At 39.3% G+C, this 18,623-nt stretch overlaps 1 protein-coding gene across 1 annotated transcript in view; it reads right to left on the reverse strand.

Moving 5' to 3' along the window:
- eys (eyes shut homolog) overlaps positions 1-18,623 on the reverse strand; it is a 986,043-nt gene that overhangs the window by 853,203 nt on the left and 114,217 nt on the right. The gene's annotated exons all lie outside the window — the stretch shown is intronic.

Raw genomic sequence — 18,623 nt, forward strand, 5'->3', positions numbered from 1 at the left:
CCTTGCTTGCTTTTGGCGTTCATTTCCTCTTTCAATGGACGTTCCTTTCATTAATCATGTAAAACAGCTAACCTTGCATTCTATCACTTGGCTTACTCCATTTCTATTTGTGTCTCATTTCTTTCGTTCTCTCACTCTATTCCTTGTCAATTCACAACTACCTCAAAAGACATCTTCAACCTGGTTAACGTATCTGTTAAAACTGACAGCAGCTATTTCTGCCAATCCCAAACCAACAGGGAAGGCTGAGCTTTGATCAGTTCAGCTAAGAACAGAAGTGAAAGTTGATAGTGTCTTCATCTTCTACATTCTAACAGAATACACCCAAGAATAATGGTGACATGGAAAATCTGCCATGACGATTAATTGCACTCAACTACAGTTATTTTGACTTAAAACAAAAGCGTAAAACAAGAGATATCAAAGAAGACGTGATTATGTTTAGATCTTGTTCCCATTTTTGTTTAGGTTTACAGCTTGTTTCCTCGTTCTCCTTTTCTTGCAGTTTGATATACTTGTTTGTTATAAATCTTTTAATTATCATTGTGTCTGTAATCACATATTCAAAATTGCTTCCTTCTGGTAACCTCAGACTGCTTCCCAATTTGTCCTTCAAGTAGGTTTTCAGTTGGTGGTATGCAAACATTGTACCGTGAGTTATACTATATTTGTCCTTCATTTGTTCAAAAGATAATAATTTATTTCCCGAAAAACAATTTTCTATTTTAAGAAAGAAACATGGGAAAAGCTATGCTCCGGAATTATGAGAAATACAATAAACACGAGGTTACGCATGATACACAGGCTATCACACCCCAAAAGTTAAATAAATGGGACCCAACAGTATCAGACAGATGTTTTCGCTGTAAGAAGGAAATGGGAATAACAGTACATGCAATTTGGGCATGTGAGAAAGTGGAAAAAATTTGGGAAGATCCAAACCAGGTATTAAATAAAATCACAAAAAGCAACATATCAAAAAATCCAGAGATCTTTCTTCTAAGTAATATAAGAAGTAAATAACTTGGACTTGATTTGGATGGAGCACAAAAAAGATTTATTATGATAGCCTTAGCTGTAGCAAAAAAAATGTAGTATGTCAACCTGGAAATTAGAAGATAGCCTGAGAATACAGCAATGGTACACAGAAATGAATAAATGTATTCCACTGGAAAAAATAACATATAATTTAAGAAATTACATCACAGTATTTGAACAAATTTGGGAACCGTACATGGAACACAATAGAGAAGTCCTACCGTGGACCTCCACCGCCTAAAATGACAGAAGGAGAAGACGACGAAGTGAACTGACCCAGTATGTAAAAGTAGAAGACACAAATTTCTTGTTTATTTTCATTGTGTGATGACATTGTTTAATGGGTTTAATGTATCATATATGTTGAACATTGAGTGAGTGGGGAGGGGAGGTGAGGGAGGGAGGGAAGGGAGGGGAGAAAAGGGGAGAAAATGACACTGTGTATATTCAAGAGGGAAATGTCTGTGTATTTTGGTCAGTATGGTTTATAGTGTGAAAATAAAACAATTATACAAAAGAAGACGTGATTCCATATCTCTACAGATTGTTATTTCCATTGACATAAAAATAGAACATTTCCAGCTTTACTATGGCTGGAAAATACTTTGCACAGAGAAAGTACATCAATTGACTGAAAATCTGAACCAAGCCTTCTGGAAAAGACAAATAAATTGGTTCAAACAGCAAAAAACAGATGACCATACTTGGTGGTGCAGGCAACATCAGTGAAGGGAGAAATACTTAATATTTCAGATTGATAACTTTTTAATCAGGTAAACTCTGCATCAAATAAAAGTTTGTTGACCTGAAATAACGTGTTCCTCTTTTCACAGATGCCACCTGACCTGCGGAGTATTTCCAGCACTTGTTTTTTTATTTTCGATTCCCAGATTTATTTTGCTTTTCAGATCATTTCATGATTTGGTGTGCAATTCTTGGAAATAATATTGGGTCAAAGCTCTAAGCTGGCTAGATCAAGATTGTTTGAGATAGATATTAATAGAAAACATTCATAACTCCAAAGGAAATGGGCTAATGACAATTTTTCTCAAGCAAAAGATTTCAGTAACAATTGGGTCACATATCACCTTAAGTAATAAGGTGCTTCTACTAGATAGCTTATCCAAGGCAACTTCATTTAATTTTAAATGCTTTTTAATTTAAAACAATGAATTTAGAGATGCACCACTTAACAGGCCCTTCCTGCCCCCACAAGCCCCATGCTGCCCAAACATTATATTATGTTTGCACGCATTTCCAATTTGATATGTTATCCAACAGTATGATCTGAAAACAATATGAAAATTCACATTTAAATATATGTTAAGAAATTAAGTAATTATTGCATTAGATCTATTCAAGCTAAGGTTTCTGAATGTTTCCAAAGAATCAAATTTTTAAAAAACTTGAATATTTTCCATTTATTTCTCTGACACTTTGATTCTGATGGTTAAACAACTCATTCATTAACTAGTGTTGATTATATAGATGTGTGCAGATGGCTCGGTGTTAAGAAAGAGTGAATCATTGGGATGTCCACATATCCAAGTGGAGATTCAATTACACCCATCAACTTAATGACTCCAAACAGAAATGCATATTTGGGGAGAAAATCTTTTTAATAATGACTGGGATGGAAAGAGGTTGCTCCATCCAAAATGGTGGATATAATGGTTCTACTTTGTTTATCACAACATAAGATGTTCCTCCATCTGGAGCCAACCAATATCCTGGGAGAGATGAAAATAGAAATAAGAACTCTGATGGGAGAAGGGAGATAAAGAATGGGGGAAGTGAACAGAGCAAAAATCTGAAAATTTCTTCCTGGCTCACATCACCCTGATTAAACCCAGACCAAAACACTGAATTGGCACCTCTGTGCAAATCACTTCCTGCCTCCTCCAGATGTTACTTGAGCAGTCTGCACAGTTAAGGATCCACTGCTTTTTGGTTTGGATGTGTTAGTTATTTCAGCCAATAGGGTTCAAGGTTAGTTTTTAATTTCCTCTATGAAAAGCACTCTCGGCACTTTTGCATCTTCCTACATCCTGAATGACCTCTACCTTGAAAAGCAGGCAAAAGGAGACCTGCTGCTTGCAATCCCTTGGTAAAAGCTCTTGACAGGATTCTACATGACAGCTAGTTTTCATTCATTTTCTAACAAGACAGAAAGTGGAACTGACATCAGAGGTGAATATATAATTGCAAACCTTTTCCAGAAATGTATATATTTAATCACCTTAAAGGCATTCCAGCTGGAGTGAAAAATCCCACTTTAATAATTATTTGCAGAGTATTTCTTCTGAAATTTAATGTGGCATTAGCTTTGGTCCTATTACATGAAACCTTGTGATGAATCTAAATGCCTCACTTAGGCTGTCAGGTTTTTTTTTTGCAGAGAGCTCATCAGTGTCTGTAGTGTCTACCTCAATGCAAAGGTCATTTTTATTCTTGGACCATTATGGAGTTTTGATGAAAAGTAGCAGGCCTTCACTGATGTAAGCTGAATCTGTGCATTTTTTTTTAAATTCAGGAAAACAAAAGATTCATCAGCTGCTTCCCTTTGGTCTTCACAGGTCACCAATTTAAATTATCCCTGTGTAATCAGGTCCACAATGAAAGGCATACATTCTTGGCTTTCTTTTGGTGTCCCTGCACACTATGTGATACAGCTATATTAATCACTCAGGCTAGGAATTTACAATGACAACTACATAAAACATTGACAGGTGACAATTGTGGTTGCCTACACCCTGCCAGCTTCTACTGGTGCAAGGAAGGACTTCCATCAATCTCCAAGTTTCATAAATTAGAGCAAGCATTGCTCATCTATTGTTATAATGGGCAAAAAAAGGTCAATGCTTCCTTCCACCAGACCTAAATATGGAGTCCTCTCACATTTTAAAGGTGACCTGATTGGAAATAATTTCCTGATTGTGGGTCCTGATGCAAGATCTCTGAAGCAGCTGTGAAAAGGTGAACTTAATGTCTCCCCGGTGATACCAAAGGCAGGTCCTGGCATAGACATTTGTCAAAATCAGCTTTACTATGGCTGGAAAATACTTTGCACAGAGAAAGTACATCAATTGACTGAAAATCTGAACCGAGCCTTCTGGAAAAGACAAATAAATTGGTTCAAACAGCAAAAAACAGATGACCATACTTGGTGGTGCAGGCAACATCAGTGAAGGGAGAAACACTTAATATTTCAGATTGATAACTTTTTAATCAGGTAAACTCTGCATCAAATAAAAGTTTGTTGACCTGAAATAACGTGTTCCTCTTTTCACAGATGCCACCTGACCTACGGAGTATTTCCAGCACTTGTTTTTTTATTTTCGATTCCCAGATTTATTTTGCTTTTCAGATCATTTCATGATTTGGTGTGCAATTCTTGGAAATAATATTGGGTCAAAGCTCTAAGCTGGCTAGATCAAGATTGTTTGAGATAGATATTAATAGAAAACGTTCATCACTCCAAAGGAAATGGGCTAATGACAATTTTTCTCAAGCAAAAGATTTCAGTAACAATTGGGTCACATATCACCTTAAGTAATCCCTTACTAATCAAAGAGCACCTACGGCATAGGGATTACTTAAGGTAGTATGTGAGTGGAAAGAAAAAGTTTGAAAACCACTGGTCTAAAGGAACAGTTCACTTTAATATTCACTAAACAATATTTTTTATTTATTTACTATATATGTTTATTTGCTATATGGATGCACTGTTTGTCTATGTGATATGTCTGGTTGTGTGCCGACATGTTTTGCACTGAGGATTGGAAAACGTTATTTTGCCTTTTCATACCTGTGAATGATAATAAATGAACTTGATTTGATAATATGGAATACACAATATAACTAACTGTACTTTAACTGGTGGAGAAGAACAAAGTTTTTAAAAGTGAACAGCATTCAGTGTAGCTCTGGTTCCTGTGATCTTTTGCATCGGCTTATAAGGGAATTCCCCAAACACAAAAGTGGTCCATTTTTAGTTGCTTCCACTAACTGCTATGGATTCATGAATTTTCCATGAGGCTCTAAGGATTAATTTTAATTCAGGAAACAGTACTTTACCTTCTGTGAGGGGTGTTACAAACTTAAGGATTTAATTTTTAATTTTTTTTATAATAAATCATACAATAAAAGTACAAACAAGTACATCATATTTAACCCCATACAACCTCCCCCCCCCACTCCAGGATTTAATGTTGAGTTTAACAATGTTGGATAAATCCCCGTTTATTCACTAATTTTTATCTATGTTTCAATTTCCTTTTGTAGCATTTTGTTTCGTCTTCCAATTTTTAAAGTTATTGTTACTTTGAGATCATTTATCCTTACCCTCTTATCAATTCCCTACATTTTGACCTCTTCTCACTTATCCATTTTCAATGAAGGATCCCTGACCTGGAACCTCTCTGTATCTCTCTCTTCCTCCTGTTATTGCCTGATCTGCTTCGCACTTCTAGCATTTTCTGTTTGTGTGAGGATACAGTCTATTGCCCAACTCTGCATGGCGTCCAACACTGCATGATCTCCTATTATTACAGTGGGCAATGGCATGGAATCCAGAATCCTATGAACTTCAACAGGGATTTTATTCCTGAAGATATGGGGGTGAAGGGTTCTGGAAGAGATGAGACACTGCAGATGCTGGAATCTGGAGCAAAAACAACTTACTGAAGGAACATAGCAGATTGTGCTGCATCAGTTGGGGTTTGGAGGGGGAGATGAAATTGTCAAGGTAACAAGTGGAACCCCTTCATCATGACTGATTGAGGTAATAGGCAATAGCCAGTATGAGAAGCAGACAGTGAGAGGACCCAGAGAGTGAAATGTATGGATAGAGTTGGTGGGAACCAGGAAGAAGAGGGATGGAAATGGATGGGGATTTAAAGGAGGGGGTGATGGGAAATGGAAAAAAAGTGGGAAGGAGGAAAGGACCGAAAGTGGATTAGGGATTAGAGGGGGTATGGAAGTTGGAAGTGGTTCTGGATCGTAACATTGCTGAACATCTTTGTTCACTTTAGTCACCAGAATTCCTCTGGTGCTTTAGTAAAAGACATCGCGATCCTTCTTTAGCAAGGATCCCCTCCCACCACCTCATCTGAGAAGCACCCACACTGTCACCCCACAACCACACAAGTTCAGGTTTATTGTCATATGCATCAACATACAGTGATCGAGTTTGTTTTGCAAGTAGACCAGTCAGACACTTCATTCAGAGTTTAAGATACATTACAAAAGTACGGGTTGCAGAGAGAAATCAGATGGTAAGAGCAAAAGCACTTATTCTGAGGTTAATTCAGAGTCTGAAAATGGCTGGAAAGAAACTGTCCTGGAATCTGGAGGTGTGTGATCTCATGCTTATGAGCACAGAATGAGATCTTGTGTAGCTAAAGTAATCAATCTAAAACTGCCCCATCCAAAGGCAAGTGATTCTCATGGTCATTTAGCTTGGGAATCTAGATTCTTCCTGCAAAAAAAACATCCTATCCAATGACCTAAATCTGTGTCCACTGGGGAAAGTGCTGACTCATTTTAGTCCATCTGGAAGATGCTCATGAAGGGACAACTAACCTTTACTGTAGCCTTATACAGTTGCTATTACTAATTAAAATTAGCTTGTTGGGGCAATGTATTGGTTCAGTTCCACCTTGGGCAGGTGGAATAATGAAGTGAGCAACGCTTGGTTCTGTATCTTCCCAGCCGTGCTCACTGCAGAGATTTTCAAAAATTCTTTCCAAAAAATAATTCATACTTTGCAGCAATTACACCAGTTGTTGCTGTAGCTATCTCCAGAAACCTTTTTAATGCAAACTCCAATGAAGAAATCATGGGACACAGCACATGACTCAAGGGACTTACCTACAATCACAGTGAACCTAATTTTTTTATTAATGTTGATAATGTCCTCTGGTATCTCCCTGGAATTGACCAAGGGTTGGGGATTTTGATGTTGAAATGGAGATGTTGAATGTACTGCTGAATTGTCTGAAGTTCTTGCAGGTTTTACTCTCCCTTTCACTCAAAATACCATGACCTTGGATCCTTGAAATTCATTTAAGAAGTCGTGTCACATACAGTGCCAATATTAACATGCAACGTTAAACAGCAAAGTCTGATGATATCGCTGATGTGGCTCACTGCCACCTTATCCTGAATATGATTTATTATGGGCACAAATTGTTCCTCAAATTCATGTATCCATCAACAAATCCCTTTCCAGGGAGTCTGCCTGCAACAACTGAGGGTTCAACAGTGTTATTATTTTTCCTTTCTTTCAATGGTCCAGAGAAAGCACTGCAATTCAGAGTCAAATAACTCGATGCAACAATCCAGAGGAAACCACTTTCCCAGATAACCTTGCTTTGGCCAAATAGCCATTTGATGGGTGTAAAAAAATGTAGTAATCGCAGATACTGAACTTTCATCTTGATCATTTGCTTCATAAATTAGGTTAGCTGGGACCAACAGGAAGACTTCCTTCAAGGAAATCCCATGATTCCCTTTTAATTGTCAAAACTGTCTGTTAAAAAGCAGCCATCAGTCAGATTTCAAGGAAAGTCTTGCAGATGGCTAAGTATGTGTATTGATACAAACTGTTATGGACCCTGATGCAGTGCAAGGCCAAGTGCCTCCATTCATTAAGGTCGCATTGGCCATAGCTGCTGTGAGTCTATTCTCACATGCCTTCCATAAATCCTCTTATACAATCCTTTCAACTAAAGCAATTTACCAGTGAAGGTCTCAAATCCCTACAATTCATGGTTTGGAAAATATATAGACTGCACTGGAGGAGGATTTGCAAGAATTAAGTAACCAATTGCATGCAAGGGCAAAAGAGAATGTATATAGACAAGATGTTTATTGTTGGTGAGTCAAGGACCAGAGGGGAAAATAAAAGGATGCCCTTTTTTTAGAACAGAGATAAGGAGAACTTTCTTCAGTCAGAGGATGGTGAAGCTATGGAATATGTGTGAATGGTGTGACAGCTAAGTCATTGGGCATATGCAAAGCAGAGGTTGATAGTTTCTTAATTAGTAAGAGTGTCAGAGGTTATGGAGAGAAGACAAGAGAGGAAAAATACTTCAGCCATGATTTGAATGATGGGATAGACCTGATGGGCTGAATGATCTTATTCTGCTCTGGATGTCTTATGGTTTTATGACTTGTTCTTCAGATGATGTCCAGTCTGTGGTCTAAATCCCTCAGATGTCCAGTGGTGTCGCATTCTCTCGTTGCTATCATGGAGTCATATTTGTTATAATATGGAAACTGGCTCTTTGGCCCTCTGCCTTTGTTCCAACCATCAGGCCTCATCCTATCTGAACCTAGTTCATTCCCATCAACTCCTCACTTCTCCCAGATTCTACCCCTTGCCTACATATTAGGGGCAATTTAAAATGGTCAATTAACTAACTGAACTCCAAATTTTTGGTTTATGGGAGGAAACTGGGGACTCAGTCACAGGGAGAACAAAAAACCCCCTCAAGACAAAGATTAAGCTCAGGATTGAACCCATGTTGCTAGTTCTGTGAAGCAGCAGCTCCACCAATGGTGCCACTCTATCCTCTGAGGATGTATTGTTCATAATCAATAATATCTATGTCCTGGCATTATTTTGATAAAGTAAGGTTGTCAGTGCAAAGGTATCCTCAACAGCACCACTAGATAAATCCTTCCTCTTAAGTTAAGGCACGAGACTATGAATTTTATCACACTGATGCTTTTCCTCCTCTGACACCAATCTATCTTTGTGGGTCATGTAGATGCTATGGGCATCATACTTCAAATGCTTGCATTTCTCTGTCCCTAATAAAGTAGTCTAAAGGTGTAGAGCTCGTTGAAAGAATCAAAGACTTGTTGATCCAAACCAAGGCTTTTATTAGCAAAAGACAGGAGCTCTTCACAGGTGGCCGACCAGTCCGGAATGATCCGACCTGGCTAGGGACACAACCCTTTAAGGCCCAGACAGTAGGCGTGGCTTAGCTCTCAGCCAATTGCTGTAAGCACAGTCTAGATACTGTAACTATATACTCTATATACATTGGTGATAGATCTGTACTATCACAAAAGGTTCCCATCCAAAGGTCTTTAAAATAGGATCGGAATAAAGCATACAGTGCCAGAAAGGGCTGCTTTATTTATGACTGTCTCACAACAGTTCAGGCCACAGATTGGTAACATTGAAAAGCAGTGCTGCACGAGGATTGTTGTTTTTATCTTCTCACCTGGCAATGGGAGCGTGTTGGATGTGCCAGCATGATATCTAAATGAAAATGCAAATTTCCAGATGGCATCATGGACCATGAAAGCATCGCAATCACATTCCTCTGTGGGTAAAATCCATCTTTCATTCCTCAGCACTGACAAAACCAGGAAAGGTGGTTGTATTTCGAAAGCATAAGGTGTCACTTTAGATTGAATAACTTGTTCCGAGTACCAGTACCAAAAGGTTAATATTCCTCTTACTTTCCACTCTCTGCTGCACATCAGTGAGGGTACTTTGCTTCGCTGTTTCTTTGTTAAGTATTGTCCTTTGTGAATCCAATGCATTCAGCAGATAATTATAGTTGGTTGATGTTTAAAGGAAGTGAACAAAATGTTATAATGAACCTCTCTGAAATCTGGACCAAAATACAAATCTATAAATTTAATTCCTAAGGGCTGGTGTCAAAATAGTGTGGAAAGTCATTAGGTCCAAGTGAAACCAAGAAATAACAGTGTTTTCACAGCTGAAATGGGAGCATGTTATATAATGGAAAGAAGAATGGCCATTCTCATCACATATTTCTCCACTTCAGAACATCCTAAAGAGCTTGGGTACAATATTTGTAAAATATAATTGTAATGCAAGCAACACAATACTCAAGTTGTGCACAGCCAGTTCCCAGAAATAGTGAAGCGATATCGACCAGATAATTTGTTTCCTTTGTGCTTTTGATGGAAGGATAAATATTCATTACAATAACAGGGAGAATTATTATGCTAATTTTGAGCAATGCCATGGAAACTTCCAAATCCATCAGAAACACCACATAAAACTTCTGCTGAAAGGATCATCTAAAGATGCATATAAAGAGAGCTAAACTTCATCGGCAACAAAAACAAGCGTGATGATTACAAGACCTATTTAACTGATGCTTCCATTACAGGCTCGAGACCAAATCCTGCTATTGACTGTATCAAGTCAGCACTAAGAATGCTCTTCATATCACATCAGCTTATTACATTTGCAGGAGGCCAATATATCAAGTGTCTCACTCCACTCATAAGAAAACTCACTGCGCTTCAAGTCAATCTGTGAGGGGAACTGCATTGTGAAAGTAGCGAAGTCCTACAGGTATCTGGGAACTTTTTCTGACTTTGGAGATAGCAAAAGGTAGGAAAGAACATGTTTGACCGTTTTTGCATGTTGCACAGGAGGCATTGATTAAAGTAGGAAAGAGGACTTATTTCTATAACAGACCAGGAAACAGTGCAAGAGCAATGGAAGGGATGTACTGTGCCGATCGAGGCAGGAATAATGTTGTCAGAAGTTCAATGGCCACACATGCATGGCAAGGAAGGAAAATGCATCCTCAAATTCCAAGCCCACCAAATGGGCTGCTGGTCTCTGGCACTGCTCAATCACCATAGCCCCATCACTCATCTTCTCACCATCACTTCCAATCAACAGTCTGACCCAATTATCCTTCATTTGCTGGTACATCCTAAACTAAGCACTGTGCCAGCTATCCAAATTCTCAGATGGCATTGCACAAACAGAATGCACAACTTTGCATTTGGGTGAAATATATACAGGTCAGCCCAAAAAGGTCCACTTTAGTTGCTTCCCCCTTCCTCCTCTTCTCTAATTGCTCTTCATCTCACTGGCTGCAAGGGTTCAGTTTTCCAGGGTGAGACCAGAAAGCACCCATCAGATCACATGACACTCACCTGCTTAATAAAGATGGAGCTGATGGAGGGAAAGGGTATTTGTGTGAAGGTCTGAGCCACATTGAGTACCATCTGCAGTTTGTTGAAGTCTTGGACGTTTCAGTTCCCACACCACAGTGATGCACCTGATTTAATTCTTCTAATTTTGGGGTACCTGGGGAAGCTGTTGAAGGATACTAAATTTCCATCATCTTTTAAGAAGAGTCACTGGTCTGCCTTCTTGGCCAATGCATCAATATGAGTGGATCAAAGCAAGTTACAGATGTTTACCTTTGGGACCTTGAAACTGTGGACTACCTCGACTTCCCCACTTTTAAACTGCAACCCTCTTGGAAAAGAGCTAACAATCCATTAGATTTCCCCATTATCTGCTGCACTTATCAACCAGCTCTCTGTGTTTCCAGTATGAGAATCCCCAAACTTCTGCTGCAGCTTTCTGAATCTTTTCCCCATTTAATCAACTCATTTGTTTAGTTCTTATGAGTTGCACACAATTGATGTTGATTATTGACTGCTTGCTAACTTTTTTAATGCCGATCTGCCAGCTCAAGCATGGTCAGGTTAAACTGCCATAAAAAAAATTGGAGACAGTATTCATTCCTGTTTGGACAGATGCAGAATGATCAAGGCATTAAGCTGGATTTGTTGAAGAAATATCATACTGACCAACTGGAAGCAGCTTTTTAAGGTGATTATTGCTTTATCATGAAGACAATGTTGCAACTATTTCCCCCTCTCCAACCAACCCAACTTCATATTGGGTTTGCTACAAACTGGAGCCATCAAACAATTACGGCACTGGAAGTCATTCTGACTGTCAAGCCCATACCAGGACTCTGTGTCTCTTATACCTATAATATTAATTCTGTTCCAGTTAACAGCAGAAATCCTGTTCTGTTCTACGCTACATACTTTCTTCTCTCGTGATGCCATATGGGAGTCTATAATACTCTATGTTATTCTTCAGTATTTTTCCTCAGTTCGATTTAAATGGTCGTAATTGATCATCTTTCTTGGATAACATCATTCTTCATAATTGTCATGGTTTCTTCCATGAACCGCCGTGCTTCTCTGTTCATCTTTAATCTTGCTCTCCACCTAATAGGCTGAATACACCTGAGATTCTGTGATCTCGGAAGCTAAGCAGGTTCAGGACTGGTCAGTACTTGGAGAAGAGATGGCTCGGAGCACCAGGCGCTGTAAGTTTTTATGCGGGGAGCTGGACAAAGTGGTGACTCTGTTTACCTTATAGTAGACAAAGTTGAAGAATTTCATGTATGTTACATTCTAAATGCAGTATTACACGACAATATTGGAGCCTTTACTTTTTTTTACCTTTACCATCTTTACTGAAAATCTCAAAACCAGAAATGTTGAGCTACTTTTCTTGCACTTTTTAAACCCATGATAGCTTAGCTCAGTGGTTCTCAACCTTTCTTTTCACTCACATACGACTTTAAGTAATCCCTATGCCAGAGGTGCTCTGTGATTAGTAAGGGATTGGTTAAGGTGGTAAGTGGGTGGGGAGGGAAGGTTGAGAATCACTGCTCTAGACCCATTTGTTACTAAAATATTTTGCTTGTGAAAAATTGTCATTGGCTCATTTCTTTTGGAGTTATGAAATCATGCACATAACGAGTCAATTAGGTACGATTAAAACATTGGTTTTCAAACTTTTTCTTTCCACCCACCTACCACCTTAAGCAATCCCTTACTAATCACAGAGCACCTATGGCACAGGGCATACTTAAAGTGGTACATGAGTGGAAAGAAAAAGGTTGAGAACCACTAGTGTAGCTCATGTGGCTATCTGTGCCCTCAGCTCAGCTCAGACTTCTGACATTGCCATTAATTTTACTAACATAACCGTATCTACTCTAACTTTATTTCTTCTGAAACCAGTTCCACCTGCTAAATAATGAGATTTAAAAAAAAAAGATTAATTCCACAATGCAGAGCAAAATGAAATGCTGCAATGAGCACATTTTGAAAACAATACTTTCTCTGACAAAGCGATTTGGTGAGAAAAGTTGAGAAAAGTATTAAATGCCCTGGATATGATCCCACTTTTGTTGATGGGATATGATGGTGTATTTCCTCCACTACAACACTACTTGTTTTTGGAGGAAACCTTTACCCAACATCAAAGACTCAGTTTTGTCTAGATCATCAGTGCAATCCATTAACCCACAATTCATCTGATGCAAAACCGAGAAAATGCTGTTTTACGGAAGCATATTCCCAAGATTCATGCTTAGGTTGATATTTTGTGGTAAAATTCACTGATGATGTTGTGATCTACACTTTGAATTGATGAAGAATAACTCTAGCTGTAAGGTAAGAAAATGTTCAATTCTCAAAAGTGTCAACTTTCACTCTAATGAGCAACACAATGAATCGAACATCCAACAATTTCTTTTTCTCTCCAAGGATTATTTTTTTCGACAGTAATACTGCAGTAACATTGAAGACTGAAAATTTCTTGATAGTTCAATCCAATAGGATGCAATCTGTGTCATCCAGGTATGCAACAATGAAGAACATTCACAATTCATCAATATGGCACCTGCTTACATAGGGGAAATAACATGAGAAACTACTATTGGGGGAAATGGTGAATATTCTCATATTTATGACACGCATTCTCCATCAAAAATTTCATATTTAACTGAGTCAATTTCCATCGAGGCAGAACAAATATTTGTAGGCAAATTCGAAGGGCTTAGACAGTATATATATATTATATATAATAGATCTCTGGCAACATGGGCAGGGACAAGACCACACAATGGAGCCTGGACATTCTCAGCTGATATCAGTTCCTATCAACAAGTTAAGATAGATTAGGAGAAAATATTTGTGCAAAACCTACACTCTGGAAGTAATAACTATCAAAATGAGATACACAAATGAATCCTGCATGGATTTGGGAGATAATTCTTCAATCAGAATTGTTAGAAGGCATAAAATCCTGCTCTAAAGAACAGTTAATGTAAAGAACAGATGCATTTCTTGTCTAATCTTGATCAGTAAATAAGGAAGGATGAGATGAACAGTGGGGGAGAAGGTTTTTGTGGGCAGTTGTGCTTCATGGCATGATTCTGTGTTTTATATCTATGCAAATAAAATAAATGAGTGAAAAACAAGTTGTATCACACATGTAATGGGTATGATACTACTTTCAAATGAAGTCTACTGTGTGTGTTCTGATGCATGGACTTGAGATTCTCGATAACATTCGTTATCCTTAGGGATGCTGCATTACCTGCTGAGTTTCTCCAGCACATTTGTATATTGCTTTCATCAAGATTCCTGATGATCTCTTGATGAAAATGCTTTTTATCCCATAGCTTGGCCTGCTGGGTTCTGAGCTGGGGCTGCAGACTGCTTCATTGTGACTCACGTTCCATGGCAGGGAGACACCCCTGGGAAACCACACTTTCCTTGCAACGTGCCAGTGGTCCACCAGTGCAAGCGCACCACAGGAGTCCCACGACACACCGGGAGTCCACCAGCACAACTGCACCACAGGAGGCCCGCAAGCACATAGCTCAAAAAGGCGCCACTTCCAAAGAACGTGCTCCAGAGGGAGCAGTCGCTCCCCCTGCACCCCCCTTAGCTATACCACTGGTGCCAGCACATCTTCTGGATGTGCCAGGAAACCAGAGTACTTAAGACAAACACAAATTATCAAAGGATGAATAGCAAACACCTGAGGTCCCAACCCAACCGATGTTATTGAAGCTGTGCAGTAACATTATTAACCACCGTTTCACTGTGCTGCCAGAACACAAGTGGCATCCTTGGCCCAAATTGTCTGTCAGCGAATTAATAATTGACAATGCCCCACTTTACCTCAGCTCCAGTGCTATGGTCCAAATAATTAGGTCAAAATTGCACTGTGGTCTGGGTATTTTTATTTGTCCAAAACAGAAAGTGCCAGAAAGATTCAGATTCTAATTCAGAATTAGAATTTATTGGCATGAACATGTCATGAAATTAGTTTTTTTTGTGGCAGCAACACAGTACAACATTTATATCAACCATCTTACCAAATAAATAAATATTGTGCAAAGAAAAGAAAAAGACAAAGTAAGATGGTGTCTATGGATCATTGTTCATTCAGGGGAAGAAGCTATTTCTGTGCTGCTGGGTGTTGGTCTTAGGCTCCTGTACCTCATTCCTGATGGTAGCAGTGCAAAGAGGGCATGGCCTGGATGGTAAGGGTCCTTGAGGATAGAGGTTGCTTTCTTGTGACACTGCATCTTGTACATGACCGCAAGGGAGTGAAGACTGGTGCTGTGATGTCTCCGACTGAGTTAATGAATGTCTGGAGTATTTTGTTGGCCTAAGCACTGGCACTTCTATAGCAGACAGTGATGCAACCAGCCAGAACGCTCTCCAATGTTCAACTGCAGAAGTTTCAGAGAGTCTTAAGTGGCATACCAAATCTCCTCAAACTCTTTAAAATGTATAGACATTGGCAAGCCTTCTTAGTGATTACATCAACATGGAGGCTCCAGGACAGATTTTCGGAGATGTTGACCCCCAGGAATTAGAAGTTATTGACCCTCTCCACTACTGAGCACTCAATGATGGCTGACAGCACATTTGTAGATGGCATTTGAATTATCCCTAGCCACATAGTCATGGGTGTATAGTGAGTAGAGTAGTGGGCTAAGCACGCATCCTTGAGGTGCAGCTGTGTTGATCATCAGTGAGGAGGGGACATTATTTTCAATTTGTACTGACTCTGATCTTCTGATGAGGAAGTCAAGGATCCAGATGCAGAGGAGGGTGCAGAGGCCAAGATTTTGAAGCTTGTTGACCAGCATTGAGGGAATAATGGTGTTGAAGGCTGAGCTATAGTCCATGAGGAGCAACAGTATGCATGAATTGTTGCTGTTCCAGAATTGAGTAGAGAGCCAGTGATAATGCGTCAGCTGTGGAGTGATTGTGTCGGTAGGTGAATTGCAGTGGGCCCATTCCTTTAATGGCAAGTATATGTCTCTGTCTCCAGCTTCCTCCAGAATTGCTTCTTTGTTGCTGAGATAGCCTTCGGTAGGATCAGACCTGGACCTTGTAAAGATCTGAATCACTAGCCTTAAATACCCTTGATCTTGCTCTCAGCAGATAGCAAATCTTCTGATTCATCCAAGGCTGATGGTTGGGGAGCTCCTGGTATGTGCGTGTGGGCACACACTCGTTCATGCACGTCTTGATGTAGTCGTGACACATATTGAATATGTTTTCCAGGTCTAAGGACAAGTCCTTAAACATGGTCCAGTCTTCCGATTCAAAATAATCCTTCAGGCCCTCCTCTGCCTCCCTTGACCATACTTTCACTGCCTTCCCCACTGGTGCTGTAGTCCCCAGTCTCTGCTTGTATGCGGGGAATAGAGATACAGCCGGGTGATCAGACTTTCCAAAATGCAGTCATGAGATGGCTTGGATGGCATTATTCATGATGGTGTAGCAATGGTTGAGTGGGTTGGCTCCTCTGATCTTGGAGGTGACGTGCTCGCTCGTGCTAGTTTGTCAGAGGCTTCTTCTGTTAGGTATGTTTGTAGTCCCCTACAATGATTGGGAAGAGATCAGGGTGTGCTGTCTTGTGGCAGCTGATCATCCAGTGCTAGCCTGGTGTCAGCCTAAAACAGAAGGTACACTGCGACAAGGATGATGGCGGTGAACTCACTCAGCAAATAGAATGGGCGGCACTTGTTACATTCTTTACCAGATGTTGCAGGTCAGGGGAGCAGGACTGGGATATAACCATCACATTTATGCTCCATGATGAATTGAAAATGACACAAACACAAAAGAATGGGTAAAAGTTGAGTATGCTCCAGCATTAACAAATATTAATAGATTTTGTGAATTAAACTCTGTTTGCTGAATGTATTTCAATTTCATTTCAACTGAATAAGCCTACAAATTTAATTGCTTGCCTTTTTCTTCTTCTTCTCTCTTTGGGACCTTGCTTTAAAGAAAAGACACTATTATGTTTAGTTTCATTAGATTATAGTCTTAGCATTCCCCAATGATTTGTTCTCACAACTACAATTCTTAAAATTACATAATTGCTTTTTCTTGTGGTAAATCATAATTTAAAAAAGAGAAAACAGAAAAGACCATCAAACCTATTCTGAAATTGAATTAGGTCATCGCTGTTGGTCTTTTTGTGCCTCTTACATTGCTTGATCCCACAATGGTTCATACCCTTGAATAACAGATATCTATCAGCCTTGCTTCTGAAGTGCTCAGTTTATTCTCAACTGAATTACATGGAAAGAGCTTCAGATTCCAATTAGCTTTCCTACCTCCAGCTTTAGTTACCTATACCTGGGTCTCTTTCCATTCCCACTAAAAATCACCCTTTAAATTGCCATTTTTCAAAGAGAAATAAGCTTTCATTGTGGGGATTTTGCACAGCATTTCCTCCAAGAATAATATACCTTTCCATGGTGCTTTCATTCCATTCATATTAGGGTTATAAACTTCCAAAATCAGGTCACAGGTGGTTCCAACTCAAGTGAAATGGATGGCCATTGTTTTTTTTTATCCCCCAGGACTGAAATGGTTAACACAAGGACCACATTTTTAGTGTTTGGGAGTTGGTACAAGTGGGATGCAAGAGATAAGCTCTTCACCCAGAAAGTGATCAGTGCATGAGAAGCTCTGCTGGTGACGGTGGTGGAGGCAGGTACAATAAGATCTTTTAAGACACTATTAGATAGGTTCATGGAGCTGACAAAAATAGAGGGTTAAGCAGTTGAGAAATTCTAGGCAGTTGTTAGAGTGGGTTATTAGGTCAGCACAACATTATGGGTTGAAGGGCCTGTGCTGTAGATTTTAAAAAATTCAGATTTTAAAAAGCCAGCCTTAACCTATGACACAAATGCAAATTGATAATTTTTGTCCTGTGTGAAATACAAGCAATGTATCAGTTGTGTTTGTCATTCGTATCTTTCACAAACAATTATGTTCTCAAAAGGTTTATTACTCATCAAACTTTTGAAATTTACTCCCTGGCAATGTAGAAAATTTAGCTGCCATTTTGGAAATGTAGAAATCCCAAAAACAGAATCAGAATTTACTCTCATGAACATGTGTCACGAAATTCGCTGTTTTACGGCAGCATTACAGGTGCAAATTGCCAAAAAAAAATTACATTATTTAAAAGATTAAATAAACAAATTAATGCAAAAGAAGAGATAAGTGAGGTAGTGTCTCTGGTCCATTGTCCATTCAGAAATCTGATGGCAGAGGGGAAGAAGTTATTTCTGTGTGGCTGGGTATTCTACCTCCTTCCTGATGGTAGCAGAGTGAAGAGAGCATGACCTGGGTGAAGTTCACAACTCTCTATTCTTTTCCTGTCATGTGCATTGGTACCTCCTAACCAGAGATTGAATCAACCAGTCAGAATGCTCTCCTCGGTACACCTGTAGAATTTACAAGAGTCTTGGATGACATTACAAATCTCCTCACGAAATATTGCAGCTGGCGAGCCTTCTTCCTGATTGTATCAATATGAAGGCCCCAGGACAGATCTTCAGAGTTGTTGACACCTAGGAACTTCAAGTTCATAACTCTTTCCAATGTTCTTCTGATTTTCCCATCCTGAAGTGCACAACCATTTC

This window comes from Narcine bancroftii, chromosome 6 (genome assembly GCF_036971445.1).
Source record: "Narcine bancroftii isolate sNarBan1 chromosome 6, sNarBan1.hap1, whole genome shotgun sequence".
Lineage (NCBI taxonomy): Eukaryota > Metazoa > Chordata > Chondrichthyes > Torpediniformes > Narcinidae > Narcine > Narcine bancroftii.